At 36.8% G+C, this 21700-nt stretch overlaps 1 non-coding gene and 1 pseudogene across 1 annotated transcript; one reads left to right on the forward strand and one right to left on the reverse strand.

The window, feature by feature from the left end:
* The first annotated feature begins 2213 nt into the window (after positions 1 to 2213).
* LOC107479341 (E3 ubiquitin-protein ligase ATL4-like) lies at positions 2214 to 4018 on the forward strand (annotated as a pseudogene).
* An 8134-nt stretch (positions 4019 to 12152) lies between these two features.
* On the reverse strand, positions 12153 to 12256 carry LOC127746128 (small nucleolar RNA R71). The gene has a single exon (XR_008007747.1). It is a non-coding gene; the product is annotated as a small nucleolar RNA R71 (small nucleolar RNA).
* Between the last annotated feature and the right edge of the window lie 9444 nt (positions 12257 to 21700).

Below are 21700 nucleotides of genomic sequence, written 5' to 3' on the forward strand. Positions count from 1 at the left end.
ACGGGCATCCAAAAAATAGCCTATTCCGGTTGGTGTCTGTATTCGACATTGTAACAGATGGCATATTTTTCGCAGAAGCATTTTGAGGCCACACCATCTTTTACATCCCCAAGTTGCAGCGAACTTGAACTTGCATATCCAGCTATCAGTTCCTGTTGTCCGCCAGCTTCTCCTCTGCCTCGTCTCGTGTTTAAGGAGCATGCATCACTACCCATCAATCTGATTAACATTAAACACCACCATGAACAACTATTATCAACTATTACATTCAAAATTGAAACAATTTACTTTGATCAAAGGTGATTAAAGAAAGTGAATAACAGAACAAATCACACAAAATTGGTTGTGAAAATCGACAACAAAAACAAACAAATTAGCTAGAAGAAGAAGCAGTTGGCCTTACAATGATTTTTCGAGAGGGTTTTCCACGTGGGTCACCGGAATCATTCTCGGCAAGGGGATGAGTTACGTTCTTCGACGGTTTCGGAAATACTTTACTCTGCATGTGAGTGACAGAAAAAGACACCCGCGTAACCCTATACGAAGAAGCAGTAGGCAGGGTCTTCAACGAGGTTCGAAAAAATCTGTCACTGAAAGAGGAATGAGGTAGAAGAACAGGCTGTGAACATTAAAGCGGTATTTGGGAAAAGGTTTTGCGAGTGTGTTGCCAGAAAAATCAAACGCTTCACCTATAGGAACGCTTGGAGGAGCAGTGAGGTAGAAGAGGAAGCTTTTGACATTACAGGGGTATTGGGGAAGGTTTTGCGAGTGTGTCGTCGGAAAAATCAAACCCATCACCTATAGGAAGGGTAGAAGAAGTAGTGAGGTAGTAGAAGAAGAAGTAGTGAACATTACAGGGATATTAGGGAAAGGTTTTTCGAGTGGGTCGCCGGAGAAGTCACACCTATCACCTACAGGAAGGGTAGAGAAGAAGGAGCAGTGGACACAAGGGTTGAAGAAGCAGTTTCTTCGAACTGTATTTTGAGAGGTAGAAGAAGAAGCTGTAGACATTCAAATAGTATTTGAGAAATACATTATGTGGTATAATGTAAATACTATAAAATACAATATAATGTGAACACATTTATTGAATGAATTAATGAAAGGTTGAAAATTTTTTTAATCAATGACTGAGATAATGACACATATGCAAGAGAAATTTACCTACAAAATTGACATGGATTTAAAAGAAATCACCCTATTTTATTCTCCCTACTGTGTGCTCTTGTTCTCCTTAATGAAATTAGAAGACTTGTAATTGTTTGCGTATATATATGATACCAGAATTGTTACGCAATTCTAGCTAAGCCAAAATGGCAATTTCGTTTGTATTAGGGACGACGAACTCGTTCATTTTACATGCGCCGGGATGGACTTTGGTCCAATTCACGCGCGCTTAACGTGAAATGGGATTAAAACTCATTTCATAGATGCTTGAAGAGAAATAATAACAGAAGCCTATATTTAAAAAATCTTTCTACATATGCGTATTTTAAGAATTAATATTTTATTCATATTTATTTAGATAATGAGCTCATTCTCCTATTTTTTGTATATTTAACATTTTCCAATTGGGAATGTAGATGTTGGTTGTAGACTTGTAGTTATCATAATAGAATCCGAAAAGAAAAATGTAAATTGCTGTTTAGGAGACCAAGAGCATGTTTGGAACATCAGAAAAAAAAGGATAGTTTTTATATAAAGTTATTTATCGATAAAATAATCATATTTGAATAAAAAATTAAAAATAGATTAAAAATTTACAATCAAAGCTAATAATTCTAAACTAAAAAATAGTTCATAAGCAAAAATATTTTGAAAATTATAAACAAAATTAATCATGTTAGAATTTTACAAATATTTTTTAATTTTATAATGACTTATAATTTAAAATATTTTTATAATTTTTACAATATCTCTCAATCTAATTGATCGACAGTTAATTCATTCACTGTAAATTTAAATTTTATTTAAAAATTTATTGTTAGTTAATTTTATATCAATTTGTAATTATAAATATTTAAAAATAACTTTTTCTTTAACATTTCAAACACAATAAATAATTTTAAAACTATTGTTATTTGTTAGCTAAACTATTCAAGTAATCAATTGTCTTAAAAATAATAATTATTTATTGAAATATATTTTACTTATTTAGCTTTTCCAAACATACTCTAGGCAACTTATGAAAAAGGACGGAACATTGGCCAACAAGAAATTTGGAACGTGGAATGGCCGTATTCTATGAAAACGACAAGGTCGTAGACCTCCTATAACAACCTGCCCACCTGTTACTTCTCTTGTTCAACCTCGTTCCCAACCCAAAATGCCATCACCAACTTTACCATCCCAACGCACAACAATACCACAACACCCCCTCCGCTTTCTCTTTCTCTCTACTAACTCCAACAAGCAAGCAACAACACGTGCTTCTCACGTGCCAATCCTTTCTCTCTCCCTTCGTCTCCTCTTCCTCAAACTCGTAAAAAAAAAAAAGCAACATCATCCTACATGGCACCAACATTATTTCCCTTTATCACTCTTTTTCCTGGGAGAAGAGAAAAACTCACATTCGTAGTCCGTAGCAACCAAATAAGAGCAACTATGGCTTCTGACACTGTTCTTCCTTCCATGCCTCTAACCGTTGTTGGATACGTCACTAGTGCCACTCCAACTAAACACACTCACTCGCAGCATCACAGCCGTGCCTTTCTCATAACGGTAACGGTCATCGCCATTGCGGTTACCGTCTTCTTCGCTCTCTACTTCCTCCTCCGTGACCTCAGCCGTTACTTCCGCCGTCAAGCTCATCAAATTAGCGTACGCACATCATCTGCGGTCTTCCCCTCCGGTGCTCGCAGCCGAGTATCACCAGAGATCGCTGCGCCTTCCACTGTTGACTCCCTCCCGCTGTTTCCGTTTGCCTCTCCAGATTCGAGCAACGCGACCTTCTTCGTCTCCTTCCTCTCTGCTGCCACGCGTTCCATGCTGAATGCATTGACGTCTGGCTCCGAACGAATCTCACCTGTCCGCTCTGCCGATCCGCAGTGTTTTCTTCGGAATCCGACGTCGGGAAGATTCTCCGGTCATCGTCATCTGCCGTCGGCGAAAGCTTCCGCCTCGAGATAGGTAGCATCAGTCTCCGTGGAACCACGTCATCCGCCGCCGAAGAATCGCGCATGAGAACATATTCGGTTGGCGAGTTCGATTACCTCGTTGACGAGGACGCTGAGATTTCTTACAGCCAGGCTCGCCGGAGAACCGATTCCGGCGAGAAAGATGATGCTGAGCCGGTGGAATCATCGGCACCGAGCTTGGCTAGCGAGGTAGGCAGCAGATGGAGCTGGAAGGATTATTATGATTTGGTTTCAGCTTCGTTAACGCCAACGGCGTCTTTTCGAAGCTCCGGAAGGTTCTTCACTGGGAGTAGCAGGCGAAACGACGTCGTTGCAATTGGTGATGATGAAAGGGAAGCCAACCGTTTTGGGGAAGAAATCAGCGAAGTCTTTCGATGGCTTTCAATGGCATAATATATATGTAGATAATGGCAATTATCGGGGATGATTTTAGCTTTTCACATTGATCTTAGAAGGTATTCTTCTTTTACTTTTTCCAGTCATATAGAGATATTCTTAGGAGTAGAAGAAAACATTTTAGTTGATCAAAGTTAATGTCCAAATTCGGTGAAATTCCAATACCTTTTATTCTGTTTGTTATTCCACTACTCATGACTGTGGAATGGACTCGTATACTATTGATTACCAGCCCCTTGTAAAAAAGTTTTCAAAAACACTATTGTTTAATTTCTAGAATATATATTGTTATACATGTGTTGTTTAATTTTATTTTTAATATATATTTTATATTTTAATATATATTTTATATTAGTCACTAATTCTTAATTTTTAATGTATATTCAACATAATTAAAAAATTGTATCCCATTGCAGTTCAAAGAGGAGAAACAGTTATAGAGGGTTTTAATTTCTAGAATTTTAAATGGTGAAATTAAATGTCACACTACTACTTATTCGATGCAACAATTGTCATTGCATAATGTACCAAAGATACATTTTTTATGGGAAATATGATATTTTATCTCGTCGATTTAGTTTTACTTAACATTATTACTTTTAATTTGGAATCTAGATTTACTTGTCGGAAACGCGAGCTAAAAAGAAATGCTAAAGACCAAAAATCGTACGTGGCCAACTTTGGTAACAGAAGTTTTCAAGAAGATCAACTTAGATATTTGGTGGCGGTACAAATAACAAATAACTTTTCTATATGTATTTCATGCACAATTAATTAATATGGAGTAACCTGCATGGAGAATGAGAGAAATATAAAATGCTACAATTAATTTTACAAAAACCCAGAATGAATTTTGAAGATTTAACTTTTACTTTAGTTTCTAACCTTGATGAGTTACACTAAGTTAGTTCTTAACTTTTTAATGGTTACAATTTAGTTTTTATTCAATATAATTTTTTATGTTGATAGTTTCAGTGGCTAAAAGAAGGAGGGTTGAATCTTAGCCCCATTTTTTTGCTTGATTGCACTTGCTGACTTGTTGGACCAATTCTGGAAACTTTTAGTCTTTTTATCTCATCATTGCACACGAGACTTTTTCTTTTGTCTCGTCCTTAGCCACGAGACTTTTCTTTTTGTCTCGTCCTTAGCCACGAGACTTTTCTTTTTGTCTCGTCACTTGGCACGAGATAATTTTGGATTTTGCTCCTGTGAAGTAGAAACAGAAATGGAGTAGAAAGGAGAAGAAGATTACACCAGATATATCCTGGTTCAGCTGCTAAGTGTAGTGCAGCCTACATCCAGTCTCCATCACAAACATGATGGAATTTCACTATAATCAATCTGATTACAACTTGTAAAGTGCTAACCCAACTTACAAAGGGATTCCCACAGAATCATGAAACACAACACAGATGTACAAAGGAACTCTAAGACATCTATGGCTTTTTCTTTTAATTTTGCACTCTCTGCCTTTTTCTGCTCTATGGCTTTTTCATACAAATCTCATTGTTTGTCTTTTTCCATGAGACTCAAGACATGACAAAATTAAACAGAAAAATACAAAACAGAATACTTTGAAGGAGAAGAACATATGTTAGTTCAGGTAGCTCTGAGAACCATGTGCCTTGCACTCTCACACTGTCTCCTTACTCCAAACAGTGGCTGTTCTCTCTTTTTAAAGAAGAGGGAAGCCTCCACACTTGAAGCCAACACCCAAACCAACTTCTTCCTCCTTCAAGAAACAGAACCGGTTCGGCCACATAGAGAGAGAAGAGATAAACATGCTAAACCCAACATGCAATTACCTCCAGTCCTTTCTTGATCACCACTCTTCATCAATCCGAGCTCTCCATCCTTGGCTTGCTCTCCAAGATGGATTTCTGGCCCTTGATGCTTCATGATGATGATGATTTCATCTGCTTCAATCTCTGCCTTAACCATCACTTCGCCACTCTAGCTACTTCCTGTGGTGGTTGAGCAGAATCAAAGACAAGCCATGCTTCAAGAATCTCCCTGGCTGGCCGAATCTTCATCTTCCTTTTTGAGCATGAAGAGCTCGAGATTACCTCACCAAATCTAACCACATTTGGTGAAAATCTCAGCCACTACATACCTTTCTTTTTCTTTTTCGTGCCATCAACTCGATGGTCTTGATGCATGCAACTTCTTCTTTTTCTTTGTTGATGAGCATAGCGTCCATAGCTTCATGGACAAGGACCGAAGAAGAAACAAGAAAGAGATGAGAGAGAATAAACAACTTAGAAGAAAAGCAATTCAATGTGATAAACCACTTTGTTGGTAAAAGTTGCTTTTACTTCCCTAGCTTAGAGTGGCGTGTAGTCATTATGGCCATCAATCAATTCAGCTGAACTTTTCTCTCTCATATTTCCCATGCATTAATTAACAATGTAATAGATTTTGAAATCCATCACATGGTTAAAAGCTTGGATCCGTTGGAAGTATTTTGCTTTCATTTTATCTTGGTTTCGGACCAAGTTTGGAAGCATTCATCAACAATAAGATTTGGGCTTTGTAGCATTAAAATTAAAACTGGCCCAACTAGTTAACATTTGCTTTCCTGATGGATTTTGTTTCGGATCAAGCAGGAAACTTTCATCAAAATTAACCATGGGCTTGGTTGTAACAATATTGAGCTTGGCCCATCAATATAAAAATTCAGCCACTCAATATAAAACATGCAGCAAGGCTGATTATTAGGCTTAAACCAGAAACTCATTTTTCGGCCCAATATAAAATCTGCACAACAAAATTATTAATTAAGTAAATATGAATTAAGATCAAATTAATAATTTTGTAATTAAATATTTTAATAATGTTTGTTCATCATCAAAATTAAGTAAGAGTTTTCCAAACTCATCATATGTATTTTTTATTATTGAATGACATAACTCAATTTTTACTACGTTAGACATTTAAAACAACATTATAAGCATTTTGATGCTAAAGAAGATACTAAACGACGTCGTTTAAGAATTTCAACAAAATTAAAACGCTATATTCATCTATTTTAATCACTACCTCTTCTCTTAAATTCTCAAACAACATCCTTTAGAACATTCTTTAGTGCTCTTTTTAGCGCCAAAATGTGTACGACGTTATTTTAATGTCCAACATAACAAGAGTTAAACCACGTCAGTACGGTATTAAACTTTGGTGATAGAAAATACATACACGATGGACTATATTAATACACTTTTTTAAATATAAAAAATCAAATTGTAACAATTAAAAAATTATAGCTAAATTAGTATAATTCGGCAATCTCAAATACCAAAATTGAACTCAACTTGAATTTTGAGTGGCATGCGTGATATATGTTCCTACAAGTACCTCTATTTGACATGTGAAGTTTCATATAATAACATCACTCAATTGATATTTGATAGTGTTTGAATGCATGTAGAGAGGGATGATAGTCGTTGCCCAAAGTGTCATTTTATTGATATTGATTACTGGAATTTGTTATCGTACCCTTTATATAAGAATACTAGTATAGCATATAGCCATATTGTGTAACAGATTTTCTGCAAATCAAAATGATATGGTTTTTGCAAAATTTTTTTTTGTATTAGTTCGAAATCTAATATCTAGGAGCGAAATTTACTCTTTTTACAAGTATTAGTTTATTATGAATCAAAATCTTCCATCTTTATCATCACGAAGAAGCAAAGAATTTTTTTATACTTTTTTCTCAAATGATAAACTAAGAAGTCAAAATAAAACTAACTTATGAAATTAAATGCTTCAATTACAAATAAACTTAAATAGAACATAAAAGTTGTCGCAAAGGTAAATGAAACAAATTAAAGATGAACTTTGAATATAAAAATGACTAAAATTAAATTTGCAAGAAAGATAAACTCCATAAATGTAAAGTGCAGAATTTAAGAAAGAAAGAACATAAGAACATGGAAGAAAACCTAGAAAAATTATAATTCAAAAACAAACTTAGAAAGTCTCTGGAGATATGAGTATGTATGAGTATGCTTTTACGAAGAATTTCTAACCCTGAAATCTTTAGTTATCCATCCTATTTATAAACATCTTCCACCAATCCTATAATGACATTTGTTAACCCGTTGATGATTCAATAAGATAATCGTTCCCGCCAAAACACTTCTGCAGTAACTGCCCCTTTGCCACGTTCACCATTCTATAAGGTCCACTTTGCTACTTGGTTGACTTCGTTCTTCCGTAGAAATATCATACTATTGTTTATCTATCTTGTTTTACCAGTTAAACTTCCTCTTCAATCCTGATGTAAATTGAAAAACCTAACTTATCGACATATATACCAGTATGTGTCGAGTAATAAATTACCCCCTTAAATAGACGATTCACTTTCACCCAAATTTGTGAAGAGGTTGATTCATTTCTTTCAACTCCTAGATTATTTAATACTAGTATTTCAATCATTCGTAACTAACACCTTGGTAACTGTTCATGCCCTGGGTCGAGCTGTACGACCCGGGATGACTGAAGACAAGTCGACCGACCTGTTCAGATCAGGATTACCCGACTTCTTTATAAAAGAGATCGGCCAAACCGCTACAGAGGTCCAAGAAGGCCCAAATAGAGGAACACGATCCAAATCTAAAGGCAGCCCAAAGCCTAGAAGGATAAGGGCGGTTCCTTAAAGATAAGAAGACTTCATTCAAAGATTATCTTATCTCAAGGGAAGATTATTTCACGCCGTTATAAATACACTGGAGCACCCAGGTATAACTCATACTCTGATTCTACTAAAAACCTGCTTAATACCCTTGCTAACTTAAGCATCGGAGTCCCTTGCAGGTACCACCACCCTACAGTGATGAAGGATCAACACCGCTACCAAGTCCAACAAGTTGGACACGGTGGCTCCAGCCACCATCATCAAGTCGGACACAACCGCACCGACCAGTACAGAAGATCTCGTCCGAGATCGACCTACAGTTTCAGGTAACCCTCGGAACATTGGCGCCGTTGCCGGGGAACCAGGAAGTCATCCCATCATCATGGCGGACAACCTTGACAACGACCACAATTTTGATCTAGAGAACAGGATGCCACACAAGAATGCGGATGCCACACCAAAGGATACTGATGAGCGGATAATTTATACACTTTTTGGCATTATTTTTAGATAGTTTTTAGTAGGATCTAACTATTTTTAGGGATGTTTTTATTAGTTTTTATGCAAAATTTATATTTCTGGACTTTACTATGAGTTTGTGTATTTTTCTGTGATTTCAGGTATTTTCTGGCTGAAATAGAGGGACCTGAGCAAAAATATGATTCAGGCTGAAAAAGGACTGCTGATGTTGTTGGATTCTGATCTCCCTGCACTCGAAATGGATTTTCTGGAGCTACAGAACTTCACATAATAGTCCATACTTTATTCGAGTTTATACGACGCAAACTGGCATTCAACGCCAGTTCCATACTGCATTCTGGAGTAAAACGCCAGAAACACGTCACAAACCAGAGTTAAACACCAAAAACACGTTATAACTTGATGTTTAACTCCAAGAGAATCCTCTGCACGTGTAAAGCTCAAGCTCAGCCCAAGCACACACCAAAGTGGGCCCCGGAAGTTGATTTCTGCACTAAGACTTATTTCTGTAAACCCTAGTAACTAGTTTAGTATAAATAGAACTTTTTACTATTGTACTAGGGGTCATTTTCCCTTGTTTTCGATTTCATATGCCATTTTAGGGAGGCTGGCCATTCGGCCATGCCTGGACCATCACTTATGTATTTTCAACGGTGGAGTTTCTACACACCATAGATTAAGGTGTGGAGCTCTGCTGTACCTCGAGTTTTAATGCAAAGTACTACTGTTTTCTATTCAATTTGCGCTTATTCTTGTTCTAAGATATCACTCGTACTTCAACCTGATGAATGTCATGATCCGTGACACTCATCATCATCCGTCCTTATGAACGCGTGCTTGACAACCACTTCTGTTCTACAAGCAAGAGCTAGAGTGTGTATCTCTTGGATTCCTTAATCAGAATCTTTGTGGTATATGCTAGAATCCATTGGCAGCATTCTTGAGGATCCGGAAAGTCTAAACCTTGTCTATGGTATTCCGAGTAGGATTCAGGGATTGAATGAGTGTGACGAGCTTCAAAATCGCGAGTGTTAGGCGTAGTGACAAACGCAAAAGAATCACTGGATTCTATTCCGACATGATCGAGAACCGACAGATGATTAGCCGTGCTGTGACAGAGCATTTGGACCATTTTCACTGAGAGGATGGGAAGTAACCATTGACAACAGTGACGCCCTACATACAGCTTGCCATAGAAAGGAGTAAGAATGATTGGATGAAAGCAGTAGGAAAGTAGAGATTCAGAAGGAACAAAGCATCTCCATATAGTTATCTGAAATTCCCACCAATGATTTACATAAGTATCTCTATCTCTATTTTATGCTTTATTTATTTTAATATTTGAAAACCATTATAACATTATTATCCGCCTAACTGAGATTTACAAGATGACCATAGCTTGCTTCATACTAACAATCTCCGTGGGATCGACCCTTACTTACGTAAGGTATTACTTGGACGACCCAGTGCACTTGCTGGTTAGTTGTTGTGACAAAGTGTGATTCACGTTTGAGAGCTCCAAGTCTTTGGCGCCATTGTTGATTATCACAATTTCGTGCACCAAGTTTTTGGCGCCGTTGCTGGGGATTGTTCGAGTTTGGACAACTGACGGTTCATCTTGTTACTCAGATTAGGTAATTTTCTTTTCAAAAATTTTTCAAAAATCTTTCAAAATTTTTTTTATTTATTTGTTTGAGTTTCTCTAAAAATAAATTTTTGAAAAATCCAAAAAAAATTTATAAAATCATAAAATCAAAAAAATAATTTGTGTTTCTTGTTTGAGTCTAAAGTCAAGTTTTAAGTTTGGTGTCAATTGCATGCTTTTAAAATTTGTGCATTTTTTGAAAATTCATACATTGCATTCTTCATGATCTTCAAGTTGTTCTTGATAAGTCTTCTTGTTTGATCTTCATATTTTCTTGCTTTGTGTCTTTTGTTGTTTTTCATATGCATTTTTGCATTCATAGTGTCTAAACATTGAAAATTTCTAAGTTTGGTGTCTTGCATGTTTTTCTCTCTTGAAAATTTTTCAAAAATAAATCTTGATGTTCATCATGATCTTCAAAGTGTTTTTGATATTCATCTTGACATTCATAGTGTTCTTGCATGCATCATGTGTTTTGATTCATAATTTTCATGTTGTGAGTCATTTTTGCGTTTTTTTCTCTCATCATTAAAAATTCAAAAAAAATCTTTTTCTTATTTCTCTCATAAATTTCGAAATCTTTGGGTTGACTTAGTCAAAAATTTTTAAAATAAGTTATTTTTTGTAAGTCAAGTCAAGATTTCAATTTTAAAAAAATCTTATCTTTTCAAAATCTTTTTCGAAATCAAATCCTTTCTTTTTCCTTTTGTTATTTTTGAAAATTTTAAAATTTATTTTCAAAATCTTTTTCTTAATTTCAAAATTTTCAAAAACTTTACTAACAATTAATGTGATTAATTAAAAAATTTGAAGTTTGTTACTTTCTTGTTAAGAAAGATTCAATCTTTAAATTCTAGAATCATATCTTTTAGTTTTTTGTTAGTCAAGTAATTAATTTTAAATTTTAAAAAATCAAATCTTTTTCAAAATATCTTTTTCAAATCTTTTTCAACTAACTAATTAACTTTTTGTTTGTTTCTTATCTTTTTCAAAACCACCTAACTACTTTTTTCTCTCTAATTTTCGAAAATTCCTCACCCTTTTTCAAAATTCTTTTTAATTAACTAATTGTTTCAAATTTTAATTTTAATTTTATTTCTTCTCCTAATTTTCGAAATTCTCCTCCTCTCATCTCTTTCTATTTATTTTATTTATTTACTAACACTTCTCTTCATCTCAAAATTCGAACCCTCTCTTCTCTTCTGTGTTCGAATTTTTCTCTTCTCCTTCTTCTATTCTTTTCTTCTTCTACTCACATAAAGGAATCTCTATACTATGACATAGAGGATTTCTCTTCTTTTCTGTTCTCTTCTTTTTCATATGAGCAGGAGCAAGGACAAGGACATTCTTGTTGAAGCAGATCCTGAACCTGAAAGGACTCTGAAGAAGAAGCTAAGAGAAGCTAAAGTACAACAATTCAGAGAAAACCTTACAGAGAATCTCGAAAAAGAAAGAGACATGGTCGAACCCAATAACAATGGTGGAGGCGCAAGGAGGATGCTTGGTGATTATACTACACCTACTTCTAATTTTTATGAAAGAAACATCTCAATCCCTGCCATTAGAGCAAATAATTTTGAGCTGAAGTCTCAACTAGTTGTTCTAATACAACAGAACTGCAAGTTCCATGGACTTCCAACAGAAGATCCCTATCAGTTTTTAACTGAATTGTTGCAGATCTGTGATGCTGTTAAGACTAATGGAGTAGATCCTGAAGTCTACAGACTCATGCTTTTCCCTTGCTGTAAGAGACAGAGCTAGAACATGGTTGGACTCACAACCTAAAGATAGCCTGGACTCTTGGGATAAGCTGGTCACGGCCTTCTTGGCCAAGTTCTTTCCTCCTCAAAAGCTGAGCAAGCTTAGAGTGGATTTTCAGACCTTCAAGCAAAAAGATGGTGAATTCCTCTATGAAGCTTGGGAAAGATACAAGCAGTTGACCAAAGAGTATCCTTCTGGCATGCTTTCAGAGTGGACCATTTTAGATATATTCTATGATGGTCTATCTGAGCTTTCTAAGATGTCACTGGACCATTCTACAAGTGGATCCATTCACCTAAAGAAAACGCCTGTAGAAGCTCAAGAACTCATTGACATGGTTGCAAATAATCAATTCATGTACACCTCTGAGAGGAATCCTGTGAATAATGAGATACCTCAAAAGAGGGGAGTTCTTGAAATTGATGCTCTGAATGCCATATTGGCTCAGAACAAAATGTTGACTCAGTAAGTCAACATGATTTCTCAGAGTCTGAATGGATGGCAAAATGCATCCAACAGTACTAAAGAGGCATCTTCTGAAGAAGAAGCTTATGATCTTGAGAACCCTGCAATGGCAGAGGTGAATTACATGGGTGAACCCTATGGAAACACCTATAATTCCTCATGGAGAAATCATCCAAATTTCTCATGGAAGGATCAACAAAAGCCTCAACAAGGCTTTAATAATGGTGGAAGAAACAAGTTTAGCAATATCAAGTCTTTTCCATCATCTTCTCAGCAACAGACAGAGAATTCTGAGCAGAGCCCCTCTAGCTTAGCAAACATAGTCTCTGATCTATCTAAGGCCACTTTAAGTTTCATGAGTGAAACAAGGTCCTCCATTAGAAATTTGGAGGCACAAGTGGGTCAGTTGAGTAAGAAAATCGCTGAAACTCCTCCTAGTACTCTCCCAAGAAATGCAGAAGAGAATCCAAAAAGAGAGTACAAGGCCATTGATTTTATCGATATGGCCGAATCCAAAGAGGAAGGGGAGGACGTGAATCCCAATGAGAAAGACTTCAAGGGACGTCCTCCATACAGAAAGGAGTTCCCTATTGAGGACCTAAAGGAATCTGAGGCTCATATATAGACCATAGAGATTCCAATAAACTTCCTTCTGCCATTCATGAGCTCTGAGAACTATTCTTCCTCTGAAGAGGATGAGGATGTAACTGAAGGGCAAGTTGCTCAATATCTAGGTGCCATCATGAAGCTGAATGCCAAGTTGTTTGGTAATGAGACTTGGAAAGGTGAACCTCCCTTGCTCATTAGTGAACTAGATACATGGGTTCAGCAAACTCTACCTCAAAAGAAACAAGATCCTGGTAAATTCTTAATATCCTAAACCATAGGCACCATGACCTTTGAGAAGGCTCTGTGTGACCTGGGATCAGGTATAAATCTTATGCCACTATCTGTAATGGAGAAGCTGGGGATCTTTGAGGTACAAGCTGCAAGAATCTCATTAGAGATGACAAATAAGTCAATAAAACAAGCTTATGGATTGGTAGAGGACGTGTTAGTGAAGGTTAAAGGCCTTTACATCCCTGCTGACTTCATATCTTAGACACTGGGAAGGATGAGAATGAATCCATCATTCTAGGAAGACCCTTCCTAGCCACAGCAAAAACTGTGATTGATGTTGACAGAGGTGAACTAGTCCTTCAATTGAATGGAGACTACCTAGTGTTAAAGCTCAAGGTTATCCTTCTATAAACATGGAAAAGAGGCACGATAAGTTTCTCTCAATGCAAAGTCAAACAAAGCCCCCACAATCAAACTCTAAGTTTGGTGTTGGGAGGCCACAACCAAACTCTAAGTTTGGTGTTGAACCCCCATATTCAAACTCTAAGTTTGGTGTTGGGAGGTCCCAACAATGCTCTGAACATCTGTGAAGCTCCATGAGAGCTCACTGTCAAGCTATTGACATTAAAGAAGCGCTTATTGGGAGGCAAATCAATTTTTATTTATCTATATTTCTATTGTTCTTTTATGTTTTATTAGGTCTATGATCATGTGGAGTCACAAAACAATAGCAAAAATTAAAAACAGAATCAAAAATAGCAGAAGAAATAGCACACCCTGGAGGAAGAGCTTACTGGTGTTTAAACGCCAGTAAGGAGCATCTGGTTGGCGTTTAACGCCAGAACAGAGTATGAAGCTGGCATTAAATGCCAAAAACAGGCAGCAGTCTAGCATTTAAACGCCAGGATTGCACCCTGAGGAAAGCTGGCATTAAACGCCATAAACAAGCACCAAGCTGGCATTTAACGCCAGAAACAAGCATCAGGCTAGTGTTAAATGCCAGAAACAGGCTACATCTGGGTGTTTAATGCCAGAAACAGGCAGCAGTCTGGTGTTAAACGCCAGGATTGCATACAGAGGACGTTTTACATGCCTAAAGGGTGCAAGGATGAGAAATCCTTGACACCTCAGGATCTATGGACCCCACAGGATCACCTAGGATCTGTGGACTGATGCCAGGGCATCTAGGCCAGTTTTACTGACCTTTTCTTTACTGTTTTAGGGTAGTTTCATGCATTTTCCTAGTGAATAAGGCAAGTTTTGGGTGAAAATACACTTACACCTTTATTTAAGCAACTATTGTGAATTTTGCATGATTTCATGAGATTTTTGCCAAAATTGCATGAGAATTTGATGATACATAATCTCATGACTTTAGCTAGAGCTTTGATGCATTTTAATTGCTTGATTTCAGGACAAATGAAGCATGGAGGAACTACGTTAGCATTCACGTTAACTTAGTTAACGTGACTACTAACGTGGGATGGCAAAGAGCTTGCAACGTTAATGAGAAAAGTGATCACCAATAACGCCTACGAAGCCATTCATAGCTTATGTTAAGAGCCACGTTAACTAAGTTAACGTGGTACTTAACGTAGAAGAAAAAAAGGACTCCACGTTAACGAGAAACATGAACTCCAATAACGTTTCTCCTCAACGTTAGTGGTAAAAGTGAACACCACTAACGTTGGGAAACTAGGCAATGCCCTATGTTAAGAGTTACGTTAACTAAGTTAACGTGAACTCTAACGTGGACAAGGATCAACAATGCCAATGTTAGTGACACTCACTTTTGTCACTAACGTTGGATCATTAGCATTGCCTACGTTAACTCTCACGTTAGGATTGTTAACGTGAAAGTTAACGTGGAGTTGAATTCAAAGAACCAACGTTAGTGACACTCACTTTTTTCACTAACGTTGGGAGATGGCTTCATTACTACGTTAAGAGCCACGTTAACTTAGTTAACGTTGGTTCTAACGTAGGGACTTAAGGCAATTTAAGCGTTAGTGACAAAGGTGAGTGTCACTAATGCTCTCGAAGGTGATAGAGACCCACGTTAAGAGCTACGTTAGCCAAGCTAACGTGAGATCTAACGTAGGGGCAAGAGGCAAGCAACGTTAATGGGAAAAGTGATTCCCATTAACGTTTGCGAAAAAGGGCACAAGCCAACGTTAATGAGAAAAGTGAGTCCCGTTAACGTTGGCCAAGGATTGAGTAAGAAACGTTAGTAGTCACGTTAAGGTTTCTAACGTTGGAATTAACGTGGGTATATAAGGGTGGAACGTTAGTGGAAAAAGTGAATGCCACTATCGTTCTCGCACTCAAAATATTACCCAACGTTAATCTCACTAAATGCCCAAGCCTAATTCATATTTCTGTGCAAGCTGGGCCCACTAAAGATGAGAATTTCTTCAACTCAAGGTCCAGAGCCCACATCAAAGACTTGAATAACTCACTAGAAGATCATGAGGAGTAGTATAGATTGGAGTAGTTTTGAACTAGAGAGAAGCTTAGCACTTTTGGGAACTACTCTTTGCATATTTACTTTTCTGTACTTCTAGAATGGATTCTTCTTTTCTGCCATTTTTTATTCCTAGAGCTATGAACAACTAAACCCCTTTCATTGGGTTAGGGAGCTCTGTTGTAATTTGATGGATCAATTATAGTTTTCATTCTTCTTCTTTTTTCTTTTCTCTTGATCTTACTAGAAAGCTTTCGATCTTAATTCAATTGGTTAGTTGTCTTGGAAAAGAAACTCTCCATAATTGGATCTTCTTTGAACCTTGGAAAAGGGATAAGGAAATCATGCTAGAAACGCTTTCTCATGTTGGACCAAATTGGGGTTTGGATTGATATTGTGACATTTAATCCTCCCAACACTTTGATTTGGAAATACATATGGTATAATCAGTGACCACACTTTCATCTCTTCCCATGAGCAATTAAATCAAGGAATTGGGCAATTGTTCAAGCTTAGAGAGATTGGATTGCCAAGGAATTGGGATCCAATCACTTAAGATTGCCAAGGAGATAAATGAATGCATTGATTGAGGAATAGATGAGGATGAAGTTGATCCAGAGAATGCAGCATCTCCTAAACCCAATGATCTCCCCATTTCTGATCTTACCCATTCTATTTACTTTCTGCCATTTAATTTCCTGCTCATTATCCCAACTCCCCATTTAAGATTCTGCACTTTAATTTCTGTTATTTACTTTCTAGTCATTTAAATTTCTGCATCTCAATCTCAATTCTGTTTAGCTCAACTAGCATATTCTTCTAACGAAAGTTTCTTGACCAATCAATCCCTGTGGGATTCGACCTCACTCTATTGTGAGTTTTTCTTGACGATAATTCGGTATACTTACCGAAGGGAAATTTGTTGAGAGACAAGTTTTCACGCATCAAGTTTATGGCGCCGTTGCCGGGGATTAATTGTGATTAACAAACTACCGGTTGGTTGATTACCTTGATTAGATATTTTCCTTTGTTTTGTTTTGTTTGTGTAATTGTTTTGGTTCTTTGTTTTCTATGCTCTCTAACTGTTTGTGTTAATGCCTCACCAAGAAGCCCCTATTGGTGACAGCTCTGGCTCTTGGTGATTTTGTTATTAATACAACAGTTTCTTTTACTTAGCTTCTTTTCAAAAAAAATTAGCATATGATCACATTCTAAGTTTGGTGTTGCCCTGCAACAATCTGTTTTCAATCTTTCTGGATACTTGCATCAATTCCAAGAGAAAGTGCCACACTAAGTTTGGTGTTCCACTTATTTTTCTATGCAATGTATCCAGCAACACCACTTGTTTGTACAATCATAATGCCTTTGCTTCTTAGGCCTGTAGTGTCATTTTTAACCAAGCTTGCTTAATTTTATGCATTACTTATATCTTGTTTCTTTTTTTTTTTTGACATTCATGGTTGAATCACAATCTCAACACCACTGCTCTTACTTGTTTCTTGCCTGTAAAGCACTTATTCTAAGATGGTGATTGAAGGGAGGAAGTCTGCAGGAAGGAACAACAAGGGTGAAGATGAGCTACAAAGGTTGTAAAGTTCCTTTCCTTCTCATTTACTCCCATTAGACTTAATGGCAATCATGAATGTCTCTTGTTTTGAATTCTGTGTTCTACCTCTGTTTTGTTATGATTACTTTTAGTAATAAGCATGGTTCATCGCTTATCATTGCACCTTCATCTTTCTTACTTGTATACTTGTCCTTTAAGTTAATCAAAAAGAAAATGTTATGAAAAGAACAAGAGTGGAGTTATTTTGTGAAGTGAATTCTGAATGTTTCTGGTAGGATGATTAGTAAGCTAAGTTGGTTCACCAAACAAGGAAAGAAAGCAACTATCTATCCTAAGTCCTATGCTTGAAACACATCCTATGAGACAAACTCAATAATAAGATCCCAGTAAGAAAAGAAAAAAAGCAATAAAAGTGAAAAAGGAAGAAACATAATAAGAAACAATGCTAGGCACCAAGGGTTTTAAGATTGAGGCATGTGTCTGTGGTGTTCATGTGCAAGGGATATGCTTGGATGAATAAGCTCTTAGGGGTGCCTTATCACTTGGTAACTTGGATTAACTAATCCGGGATTATCAGCTGAAAGTCCACTATCAAGAGTGACCTTTGCTATAGAACACCTTATCATAAAGAGTCGCCCTCTTACAGAGCACTTAGCCAAAAGAAAAATGTAATAAGCTTTAGGAAGGATCAACAAGAAAGGAGTCTCAAAGGATGTAATCAAGAAAGTGACCAAGGAATTGATAAAGGCTTGAAACCTAAAAGGAAAGAACCTAAGTTGCTATGCATGAAACTCCATAAACTAGGAATTCTACTTCTATTTTATCTTCTTGTTATTTCATTTCATTCTTCCTATGTTTCAGTACTTGCTTAGGGACAAGCAAGATTTAAGTTTGGTGTTGTGATGCGCGTGCATCATTGCCTACTTTTAGTAGTCCTTTCAGTAGATTTCTGTTTAGTTTTCATACAAATATTTCCAATATATGAGTAATAGCATGAAAAATCTCTGCATGAAACAAAATCTTAAGCATAGGTGAATTTTAGCTAATATACAGGGTAAATATGATAAAATAGATCACACTAAGTGAAGTTTTGATTTTGAGTATTATTAGCACACTTAGTATCTAAAGATCATCTTGTATGTTACCTTGATGCACTTCGTTTGTTTAATTTCAGGCCAAAAGAAGCAGAGAAGAGCCACGTTAGTGCTACTAACGTGGGCACTAACGTGGAAGGAAGGAAAGTTGGAACATTAGTGGGAACGTTAATGGCATTAACTTTGAAGAAGGGCCAACGTTAGTGGAAAAAGTGAGTGCCACTAACGTTTGTGAAGGTGCAAAAAGACCCACGTTAACAGCCACGTTAACTAAGTTAACGTGCTAGTTAATGTAGAAGGAAAGGGAGATGCCAACGTTAGTGAAAAAAGTGAGTGCCACTAACGTTGGCGAAGCAAAAAGACCCACGTTAACAGCCACGTTAACTAAGTTAACGTGGTAGTTAACGTGGAAGGAAAGTGAGATGCAAACGTTAGTGGAAAAAGTGAGTGCCACTAACATTGGCGAAGCAAAAAAGACCCACGTTAACTTCCACGTTAACTAAGTTAACGTGGGCAAAAGTTCAACCTGGCAGCCTGACCATGCATTCTTCAAACACACATAACTTGAGCCACAAAGTTCCAAATGAAGTGATTTCAGTGGCATTGGAAAGTAGGATTCTAGAGCTTTCCAAGCATATATGGCACTACATGATTGACACTAAATTTGAGGGAGAAAACCTGCCCCGAAAGGGAAAGGATGAACATGGTATCAACCTGTAGTAAGGCCAACTGACCTCTTCACCTTCCAAGAAGTGTAACTCGAGTTTTAGAGCTCCAAATGATACACTTCTAAAGATGTTGGAAAGTAGACATCCAGAGCTTTCCAAAAATATATAATAGTATGGGGTGGACATTGATTTTGAGCTCCAGAACTTGGAAATATTAAGCCCCTGGTCGCTAGCATTATTGGGACTCACGTTTTCCATTAACGCTAGCGACTATGCCAGCAACCATGTCCATTTCAAAGGAGCATAACTTGAGTTATAGAGATTCAATTGAGGTGATTCCAGTTGTATTAGAAAGCTGACATTCAAAGCTTTCCAACGATATATAATACTCTATAGTGGGCATGCAATTGGAGTACAAACAAGAGGCATCTTTTAAGCCCCCAAAACACCAATTGGTAACAAGTGCAACGTTAGCCAAAATAACTTTGGCACTAACGCCACACTTGTAGCGTTAGTGTGGCTAACGACAGTACTAACGTTGCACCTGGACCTCAACTTGATTCACTTCTCTCTCAAGTCCACTTCAAAGCTCAAGCAAGCAAGCCCACAATTGTCAACCAATCAAGGCCACAAGAAGCATCTAGAATAGGAATTTTCATTTAATTGTAATTTGCTTTTAATTTCATTTTGTAATTTAGGAGAGCCTATATAAAGGCCTTAGTCTTTACATTCAAGGAGGACTGAAACATAGAATTGAAGGAAGGGGGAGAGAGTGAAGACCAATTCGAATTTCTGTGAATTGGCACACTCCAAGGGGAGTGGGTCTTCGAACCCCTCCCCTCAATCACTCTTCTTCCTTTTCTCTTGTTTTCTTCCTTAGGAGTAGTTTCTTTTCTTTGTACCTTCCATTTATGAATTTTGAAGTTTCAATTTCAGTTTAATCTTTATCTTTATTTTTCTGCACTTTCTTTATTTTCTATTTTGGTAGAGCAATGATCAACTAACTCTTTTCATTGGGTTAGAGAGCTCTATTGTGATTCAATGGATCAATTGTAGTTCTTATTCTTCTTCTTCTTTCTTTTCTCTTGAATTTACTAGAGAGTTTTCAATCTTCATCCAATTGGGTAATTGTCTTGGAAGAGAAATTGCTCATGCTTGGATTTCCTCTGAACCTTGGAAGAGGAATGAGGAAATCATGCTAGAAATGCTCTCTCACATTGGATTAGGTTGGGGGTTGGATGGATATTGTGACATATAATCCTACCAATACTTTGATCTATGAATGTGTGTGGTATAATCAGTGACCAAACTTCATCTCTTCCCATGAGCAATTAAATCAAGGAATTGTGAAATTGTTCAAGCTTAGAGAGATTGGATTGCCAAGGAATTGGGATCCAATCACTTAAGATTGCCAAGGAGATCAATGAATGCATTGATTGAGGAAGAGATGAGAATGAACTTGATCTAGAGGATTGCAATATCTCTTGATCCCAATGTTCATTTTATTTTTAGTTCTTACATTTACTTTTTTTTGCCATTTTACGTTTCTGCACTTTATTGGTTTTTTTACTTTTTTTGCTATTTACATTTCCTTGTTACTTATCACTCCAATATGATTCGTCTAACTAGGATAATCAATTACCCATTGATTGCTTAATCCGTTAATTTCTGTGGGATTCGACCTCACTCTATTGTGAGTTATTACTTGACGACAATTCGGTATACTTGCCGAAGGGAAATTTGTTGAGAGACAAGTTTCCACGCATCAAGTTTATGATGAATTTTGAAGTTTCAATTTCAGTTTAATCTTTATCTTTATTTTTCTGCACTTTCTTTCTTTTCTATTTTGGTAGAGAAATGATCAACTAACTCTTTTCATTGGGTTAGAGAGCTCTATTGTGATTCAATGGATCAATTGTAGTTCTTATTCTTCTTCTTCTTTCTTTTCTCTTGATTTTACTAGAGAGCTTTCAATCTTCATCCAATTGGGTAATTATCTTGGAAGAAAAATTGCTCATACTTGGATTTCCTTTTGATGAGCAGATAATTTATACACTTTTTGGCATTATTTTTTAGTATGTTTTTAGTATGATTTAGTTAGTTTTTAGTATACTTTTAGTAATTTTTAATTAAAATTCACTTTTCTAGACTTTACTATGAGTTTGTGTGTTTTTCTGTGATTTCAGGTATTTTCTGGCTGAAATTGAGGGTCCTGAGCAAAAATCTGATTCAGAGGCTACAAAGGACTGCAGATGCTGTTGGATTCTGACCTCCCTGAACTCGAAGTGCATTTTCTGGAGCTACAGAAGCCCAATTGGCGCGCTCTCAACGGCGTTGGAAAGTAGACATCCTGGGCTTTCCAGCAATGTATAATAGTCCATACTTTGCCCGAGATTTGATGGCCCAAACCGGCGTTGCAAATCAGCTTCAGAATTCCCAGCGTTTAACGCTGGAACTGGCATAAAAATTGGAGTTAAACGCCCAAACTGGCATCAAAGCTGGCGTTTAACTCCAGAAAGAGTCTCTACACGAAAATGCTTCAATGCT

Source organism: Arachis duranensis, chromosome 3 (genome assembly GCF_000817695.3).
Source record: "Arachis duranensis cultivar V14167 chromosome 3, aradu.V14167.gnm2.J7QH, whole genome shotgun sequence".
NCBI lineage: Eukaryota > Viridiplantae > Streptophyta > Magnoliopsida > Fabales > Fabaceae > Arachis > Arachis duranensis.